Consider the following 9149-nt stretch of genomic DNA (forward strand, 5'->3'; position numbering starts at 1 on the left):
TAATAATAATAATAATGAACATAGCTTCCAAAAATATTATTAGAATTATAAATGCTCAGGTTTGCTGATATTGTAGCCTGTGCCAAAAAAGGTCTTGGAATGGTTATCCCAAGAAATTCCATGTTTAAATTTTGTTAATAAAAGGTGGAAATCTCAACAATAGTACTGAAAAATTTAGGTCAAGTTATATGTATTTGTTAAGTAACATTTTAATTTGCTACTTAAAAAATAAGAGTGAAAATTAGAGCAATTGGGGACTGTATAAAAACAAAGTTTTCTAAGAGCTTTTCTTTATGCAAAAAAGTAGAGGAAGACCTTCCTGAAGAAAACCTAACAAAGCTTTTTCAATTCACCTATGGGATAAAGCCAAGTTGACTTTGCTGAGAGGAGAACATTTATATTGTCACAAAAATTTTCTGTTATTCCTAAGTACATGTGGATGAACTCAGGTGACTTGGTACGAAATTGTTCTGCCAATGCAAAGTCATGCGGTTTAAATCCACTTGCTACTTTGAAGGAGAAAGATGGACAATCTTTTCCCATGAAATTGATTTCCCCTGAAAACCTGCTAGAAAGTCAGCTGTGGATTGGTTTAAACTTGACGGTATTAAAAAACCACAATATTAAGTTGTTTTTGTTGTTAGATGACATTGAGTCGAGTACGATTCTTAGCAATCCTATTAACAAAAGACCTGAACCTTGTTCTATCCTGAGCCATCCTCAAACTTCCTGACACACTAGAGCCTGCTGCGGCAGTCATTGTGTCAGTCTACCTGGTTGAGGATCTTCCTTTCCTTTGCTGACCCTCCACTCTTCCCAACATCATGTTCTTCTCCAAGGAATAGCCCCTCCTAGCAACATGTCCAAAGTGTGTGAGGCGAAGAAGCTGCAAATGAATGAAACAGGCCATTTGAAAAAATGTATTTTTATTGTTGTTAATGTGCCATTGAGTTGCTTGTGACTCATAGCGACCCTATGTACAAGAGCCCTAAACCCTGCTCTATCCTGTGCCAACCTCTCCATCTCCTACACACCTACTCCCATTACCTCAAGCACTGCATTGATCTATCTCATCGAGGGTCTTCCTCTCTGTCCCTCCACCCTCCCAAACAAGATGTCCCTTTCCAAGGAGCGATCCTTCCTTGCAACATGCTCAAAGTATGTCAGACAAAGCTTCAGAATCCTTGACTCCAAGGAGCAGCCCAATTTCACCCTCTCTAGGATGAACCTGTTTGTTCTCCTAGCAGTCCATGGTATATTCAACACTCCTTTTCAGCACCACAGCTCAAAGGCATCAGTTCTCCTATCATTCCTAGTCATTGTCAAGTACTCTGACGCATAGCAAATAATTACAAAGACTGACCCAGATCAGGCCCACCTGGGTCTCCAGCTTGACATCTTTGCTCCTCAGTACTCTGGAAAGGTCTCTGACAACTCACTTTCCCTATGCAAGTTATCTCTTGATTTTCTGGCTGCTGAGTGTTAATTGTGGAGCCAAGTAAACGAAAACTTAACAATCTCAATCTCTTCACCATCCATAATGATGCTGCCAATTGGTCCACTGGGGAGAATCTTTGTTTTCTTGATGTTGAGCTTCAATCATAAACAAGAAAAAAAAAAGCAAGAAATAAAATGTTGCATTAAGAAGTCCTAATTTTTATTCACTCTACCATATTGCTTTGTCTAATTCCATTTCAGAATAGCATAAAATGAGTATAAATGATGATTTATCAAAGAAGGCTTTGATGCTTTCATCGGCTTCAATGTCATTTATCAGATTTTGTTAAAGCCACCTCTAATTCCTCTTTTATTAAATGCTAAACCTTTTGACGTCTATGACATCTGGATTTAGAACAGTACTCTTGCTCACAAACAAAAGAGAACTGACCTCATGTTCAGTTCTAACAGAAACTTTTTAATTAATTCATCTACATCAGAATATAATTCTAGTTTTCCCCTAAAATAGAATATCATTGGATATTTCTGATGATTTAAATAAAGGTGTTATCAACCATGGTATTTGTCAATTTTATTTTTGTTATTGTTCTTAGACGAGTGTAACTCATAATGAACTTACAAACAACTGACCTGAACATTACCCTATCCTGTGCCATCCACACAATCTCTGACACACTCGAGCCATTGCCACATTTACCATGTCAACCCATGTGGTTGAGGGTCTTTTTTCTTTCAACAGCCCTCTATCTTTCCTAACATGATGTCCCTCTCCAAGGAATAACTTCTGCTAGCTACATGCCCAACATATGTGAAATGAAGCTTAATCATCTTTGCCTCTAAGTAGCACTCTGGCTGCATCTTCTCCAAGACTTATATGTTTGTTCTTTTGACAGCTCAGGAAATCTATAGTGCTCTTCTCCAACATCACAATTGAAAAGCATCAATTCAGGGGGCTCTGGTGGCCTAGTGGCAAGAAGCTGCACTGCAATCCCGGAGGCGCATGGTTCGAATCCACCAGCTGCTCTGCTGGGAAAGGAGGGACAATCTCCTCTTGTACCAGTCAGATCTGATTTGACGGTACACAGACACACAAAATAATAATAAAATAAAAAAAGAAAAAAAAAAGAAAAGCATCAATTCTTCTTTTCTTATCATTAGTTATCATCCAGCTCTCAGATGTATAGCAAGTGATTGAAAAGATCATGGCCTGAATCAGTCACACATTTGTCCTTAAACTCTCATCATTACTCCTCCATTATTTGGAAAGGCCCCTGATTGCATATTTCCCCAGTGTGTTCTGTCTCCTGATCTCCTGACTGCTGTTGTATATTGATCATGGATCCAAGTAAGATGAAGTTGTTGACAGCTTCAATTCTTTCTCCACCCATCAACATGTTGCCTTTCTTTCTTTTTTTTTTTATTTTGTGAGCGTGTACCGTCAAATCAGATCTGACTGGTACAGGAGGATATTGCGCCTCCTTCTCCGGCAGAGCGTTTGGTGGATTCGAACCGTGTTCCTCTGGGATTGCAGTACAGCTTCTTGCCACTAGGCCACCAGAGCTCCCCTGACATGTTGCCTTTCAACCCAATGGCAAGGATTTTTTTGTTTTTTGATCTTGAGATGTAATCTATATTAATAACTGCAGTGTTTGACCTTCTGCAGCAACTGCTCCAGGTCCTCCATGCTTTCAGCAAGCAAGGTTGTGTCATCCGCATAACGAAGGATATTGATGAGTCTTCCTCCAATCCTGATGCAACATTTTTCTTCAGAGTCCATCTTCTGTAATAATTTGCCCAGCATATAGATTAAATAGGTATGGATCCCGTTAGAACATCTGACAGTTCTCTATGTACTGTTCTAGACAGTTTTGAATAATCCTTGGAAATATTTTGCTTGCATGTGGTATTAATGATATTGCTTTATAATTTCCACTTTCTGTTGGCTCAACTTTCTTGGGAATAGGAGAAAACATGGATTTCTTTCAGCCAGCCAGCCAGCTGTCTTCTAAATGTCCTGGCATAGACTGGTGAGCACAAGTAGGATGCATCTTTTTGTTGAACCATGTCAATTGATAGAAATCCATCCCATTGAATCCATCTCACTGGGGGTCTTCCTCTCCTTCACTGACCCTACATCATGGACCGTTAACAGTGAGACTTGTAAATCTTAGGGTATCCAATAATGACAGTTTATGAGATGAAAAGTAAATAAAACTCATTGATTTAATAAAATCCACACAAAATTCATTTGTAGTTGACTTGAAGGTATCTATCATCAACAGAAACTTTAGATAAAGCATATGTTTTCAAAGAAGAGGTCTTTTGATGGAAGACCCTTAGCTCATTTTCCAATAGTGTAAATTACACTGGAGGAGAATTTCCATCTTTCTGCTGCAGAACCACCAAGTGCTGTGTGTAAAAGTATGTATGGAGTCAGAGGCAGGGCTCAGGGCTGTTGTATAGAGGGTTGCTATGAATTGCAGGTGACTCAATGGCACATAACAACAACAACAACAACATTTCTCTAAGGACTAATGAAATGGACTTCCTCACATCTTAGTAATGTAGCTGGATTTAGCCTCATAGAAGTCATCAGTGATCATGTGATCTAGCAGTTACAGCTAAAGAAGCTTATGGTAAAGGAGATTTACAGAACTAACAATTAATCATAGTTACAAATCAATAGTTTATTATTAGAAGAAGTTACAGTACAGGAATAGTGTTAAGGTAAGGCTATGCAGAACATGCAGACACTTGTATCACATCCAAAGATAAGGAACAATCTCTACTGAATGTTTGTCTGAAAGTATTTCAACATGTATTCTTTTCTCAGTCAAGAAATATCAGGAAAGCTTATCCCAATAGTGTTAGAAAGTTTGAGGTTACAGTATCGAGAAAGACAGAATATTTGCTTGTTTTTACTTTCTGGTCTTTAAAATTTCTGTAAGCAAAGAAATTCTAACAACCTGTAGGTCTATACACATAATATTCAGACTTTTCTTTCTAACTAGTTTTACTTAGTGCAGTGTTTTCAAAGTTCACCCACGTTGTAGCATTTTTCATCTATCAGAACTCTTCAGTGTCTGCTATGAAAGAATAATATAACACTCTTTGTATTTGTCATATTTTGGTCATTCACTGAAACACATGTGGATTGTTTAATCACTTCCTTCCTTGATTTTCTGTGTTTAAAGCTAAGGATATTAGCTGCTTTTACTCTTCTCTATTGTCATCTAAAGTTCAATATTGAATTAGGGAGTTAGGAACTGAAGTAGAAACATTTTCCAGGTTACAGAGTAAAAACTCAAAGAAAAATAAAGGAGGGAAAAACCCCATCATTCAATTAATCCATTACTTTAGAAAAGAATAAGGGGCAAATAATCATAGACAGAACAGAATCTCACACACTTGAAGAAAACTACAAGTCTTGAAAGAATCCAGAGTGTTCCTAACAAAATTAAGTATCTGATCTCTAGATAGTAAATCAGACATAAAAGTTGGTAGAATTGCTCCATTTCCTTATCTTTGGCTTTAGTTGTTAGTGTGTATATTTGAATAACAGTTGTATTAACATAACAGTCTTACTTGTATGCCTATAGAGAGTAACCTATCACTCACAATACTGTACTACAGGATGCATCTTGAAATTGTTTGGTTTTTTTTTTTTTGTGATGGATATAGCACCACTCTTCAACTTTTCATTCCTACTCTGGTAGATCCTATGAGTGTTTAATTCAAAGCAGCCAATGCAAGTTCATCTCAGCTAACTGAAGTAGATTTAGTTCCAAGTGAGCTTGTGTCATGAGCCTTGAGCCTTAGTTAATTACTCGTAGACATATTACAAAAGCCAATTACAATTTATTATTTAATTAGCTAACTCATAGCAATAATTGCAATTTATCTACATTGCAATTCGTAAATTCGTCACAACATATTGATTCATTAATTTATGTTGTTGTTGTTGTTGTTATGTGTCATTGAGTCGCTTGCAACTTATAGTGACCCTATGTACAAGAGCCCTAAATGGTACTCTATCCTGTGGCAACCTTCCAGTCTGCAACACACTCATTCCCACCACCCCTATCACAGAATCGATCCATCTCATAGAGGGTCGTCCTCTCCTGCACCATCCCTCCACTTCCCAAAACATGATGTCTCTCTCCAAGGACCAGTCCCTCCTTGCAACACGCCCAAAGTATGTCAGACGAAGCTTCGGACTCCAAAGAACATTCCAGCTTCACCCTCTCCAGGACAAATCTATTTGTTCTCCTAGCAGTCCATGGTATATTCAACACTCTTCTCCAGCACCACAGCTCAAAGACATCAATTCTCTTTCTATCATTCCTATTCACTGTCCAGCTCTCCAATGCACAGCACGTAATTGCGAAGACTATAGCCTGGATCAGGCACACTTTGGTCTCCAACCTGATGTTGTTGCTCTTTAGTACTCTTGAGAGGTCCCTCACAGCTGACTTTCCTAATGCAATTCGTCTCTTGATTTCCTGGCTGCTGTTACCAAAGTTTTGACTGTGGAGCCAAGTAAATGAAAAGTGTTAATCATCTCAATCTCTTCATCATCCATACTGATACTGCCAATTGGCCCAGAGGTGAGAATCTTTGTTTTCTTGATGTTGAGCTTCAATTTGTATTGAAGGCTGCAGCCCTTGAACTTCTGCAGAAAGCATTTCAGGTTCTCCTCAGTTTCAGCAAGCAGGGTTGTGTCATCTGCATAACGCAGATTGTGATGATTCTTCCACCAATACTCATGCCACATTAATCCTCATACAGCCCAGTGTCCCAGATGATCTGTCCTGCGTACAGAACAGAAAAGGTATGGAGACAAAATATATGCCTGACAGACCCTCTTCTTGATTTTGAACCATGTGACTTTTAATCTGAGGCCCTTGGGCCTGCCTTTCGTTGCTTTTGTTCAGACATTCCTCTAGGTCGTCTAGCCCTGGTGTACAAGTTTGCCATACAGCAGTAACTTGTGGTTGCTGTGAGGCTGAACACTGTGACACTGATGTGTTCAATGTGTTAATGGCTGGTTACCCAATGTGGACAGAGAGTGGGGTGGAGCTCCCTGATTAAAACAAGCTTGGAAATAGGAGTAGTATCCACTTCCATAATAGGTTGCCTCAGGAATCCCTAAGAACCTGAAGAGAGGATGAGAGACACCCAAATATTGAGGACTCTCCTTCATAGGGCAGCTATGAGTCGCCTGCAACTCGATGGCACTTAACAACAAAAACAGCAGTGTCTCCTTCCTCTGTTCTGACAACTGCCTCTTGTTCCAAGTATAGGCTTTGCATAAGCGTGATCAAATGTCCTGGGATTCCCATTCTTCTCAGAGTCAGACATAGCTTGGTGTGATCCACACAGTCAAAAGCCTTTGCATAGTCAGTGAAGCACAGATAGACATTCCTTGGGTATTCTCTGCTTTCTGCCAAGATCCATCTAACATTAGCTATAATATGCCTAGTACCATGACCTCATCTAAATCCAGCCTGCATATCTGGCAGTTCTCTGTTGACCTATTGCTCCAATAATTTTTGGATAATTTTCAGCAGAATCTTGCTTGCATGTGATATTAATGATATTGTTCAATAATTTCTGTACTCTATTGGGTCACCTTTTTTTGGAATGGGAAAAATATCTATCTTTTCCTGTCAGTTGGCCAGCTGTCTGTCCTCCAGATTTCTTGGCACAACTTAGTAAGCACATCCAGTGCAGCATCTATTTGTTGAAATAAATCAATTGGTATGCTGTCAACTCCTGGAGACTTGTTTTTTGCCAATTCCTTCAGAGCAACTAGAACTTCCTCCTTTGTCACCATAGGCTCTTGCTCACGTGTTATTTCATGAAATTCTTCTATGTCAGCCAAGTTCTTCTGCTACAGCAAACATTAAACAGGTAATAGCAATTTACGTTGCAATTAATAAATTCATCACAACATATTGATTCATTAATTCATAGTTAGCATTAAAGAGTTAATTGAAATTTATCTGCATTGCAATTCATGAATTCACCACAACACATTGATTCATTAACAGTGGGGAATGCTCACGCACTCCTAGGATCCAAACTTGTCTCCTTCTTTTGCCTCTCAGAGTCATTGGTGCATCAGGGGTGGGTGGGGTGTGTTCTCGGCTAGTTTAGCAGTTCAGTGTAGCCAGGTTTTGTTGGTGTGGCAGAATCTTTTTCTGTCTCAGCAGCTCATGTCCATCAGTGTAGGCCAGAGTTCTTGGCTCTGAAAAGAGCCTTTGAGTCTTTGGCTCTAAAAGAACCTTTGGCTCTTCAGTGTTCAGCTCATTATCTTCCACAGAAATGCCATTTAGTTGGGATCCCAGAGTTTATATATTTTAAGGGGGTATTACATGTTCAACCAATAACATTCAAACTTTGGGTTTCATTATATTCAACCAATAATATTAAGAATAACAACATTCAAACTTTGGGTTTTACCAACCATATTAGTTTCAAAACAAGTTGTATAACCAATAACATTAGTTCCAAACTAATATGGGTTTAACCTGTCATGTTCAATACTACTTGTGTTTCCTTGGCCACATGGGCAGTAACCAGTCTTATCTCCTCAAAGGTTCACACCTGTTATGGTTAATGGGGCCCTAGAGCCACTAGAGATCTTTTTGGGCATATCAACTCTTCAGTATATTTTCACAAATATTCTTAATATAATTTCTAACCATAACATAACAGATTCCTAACATATTTATTATTCTTATTTCTATCATAGCAAATTCCCAAGATATTTCTTATTCTTATTTCTAACAAAGCAGATTCCCAATATATTTCTTATTCTTAAATTTGTAAGTTATGCTCTCTTAGCAACATGGGCAGTAACGAGTTACATTCTCTTATCAGGATTCACATATGCTGAGGCCAATAGCTCTACAAGCAAGTTATTATCAGTTTCATACCTTTCTCAAGGGTTTGCATGTACTGTGTTCAGTGGGCTCTCAGCCTGTAAAGCCTGTTTAGACATGTTAAACTGTTATTATAGTTTTTTCACAAATATTCATATTTCTGAACTTAAGCATCAAATTAATAATAATATTTTCCACAGCAAACATATTTAATTATATATTTTACAGCAAATTATAATCAAATTTATGATATTTCATAATATGTGTTACAGCAAAATTAGTTTCTTTTTCTTAAACTGCTCATAACAGCTTGGTTACTTATGGTGGCTTCTCAGGGTTTCTACTGGGCTTTTCTTTATTTAGTATGCCTGGTTGCTTGCAGGTCTTGTCTTGGAGGGTCAGTCCCTTCAGTTTTTATTTTAATTTATTTGGATTTTTGATCAGCTTCATTAGCAGAATTTGTGCTTCTGCAGTTTTTGCCTCAGTTTTACTCAAGATACAGACATTTAGAATTTATATTATTGCTATCTTTAAAGTAAAAATTTTTTTTATTATGGTTGAGAAGATAAAAAGTAATACACGCACCAACTCATAGTTTTCTGATTTAGTGACTTTCAGTCCAGCTATGAAACTATTCTCCCACTCCTTATGTGAATTGTTCCTCCTTGGTAAACATAAAATCACCAAGGTGACTACTAATCTTAAAATTTGATATTGTTAATTTAATCCCATAAAGACAGCTCAAAAGATCAGCACAATGTTCAAGCTAAATTGTTGTGTGTTTTAAAAGACTTCAACAAAAAA

The 9149-nt window shown here is 37.9% G+C and overlaps 1 pseudogene; it reads left to right on the plus strand.

The window, feature by feature from the left end:
• The window catches only part of LOC102874847, a 2635-nt pseudogene extending 2182 nt beyond the window's left edge, over positions 1 to 453 (plus strand).
• The last annotated feature ends 8696 nt before the right edge of the window (positions 454 to 9149 follow it).

This window comes from Elephantulus edwardii, unplaced genomic scaffold, assembly GCF_000299155.1.
Source record: "Elephantulus edwardii isolate Elephantulus edwardi_28Jun2011 unplaced genomic scaffold, EleEdw1.0 scaffold00073, whole genome shotgun sequence".
Taxonomy (NCBI): Eukaryota; Metazoa; Chordata; class Mammalia; order Macroscelidea; family Macroscelididae; genus Elephantulus; species Elephantulus edwardii.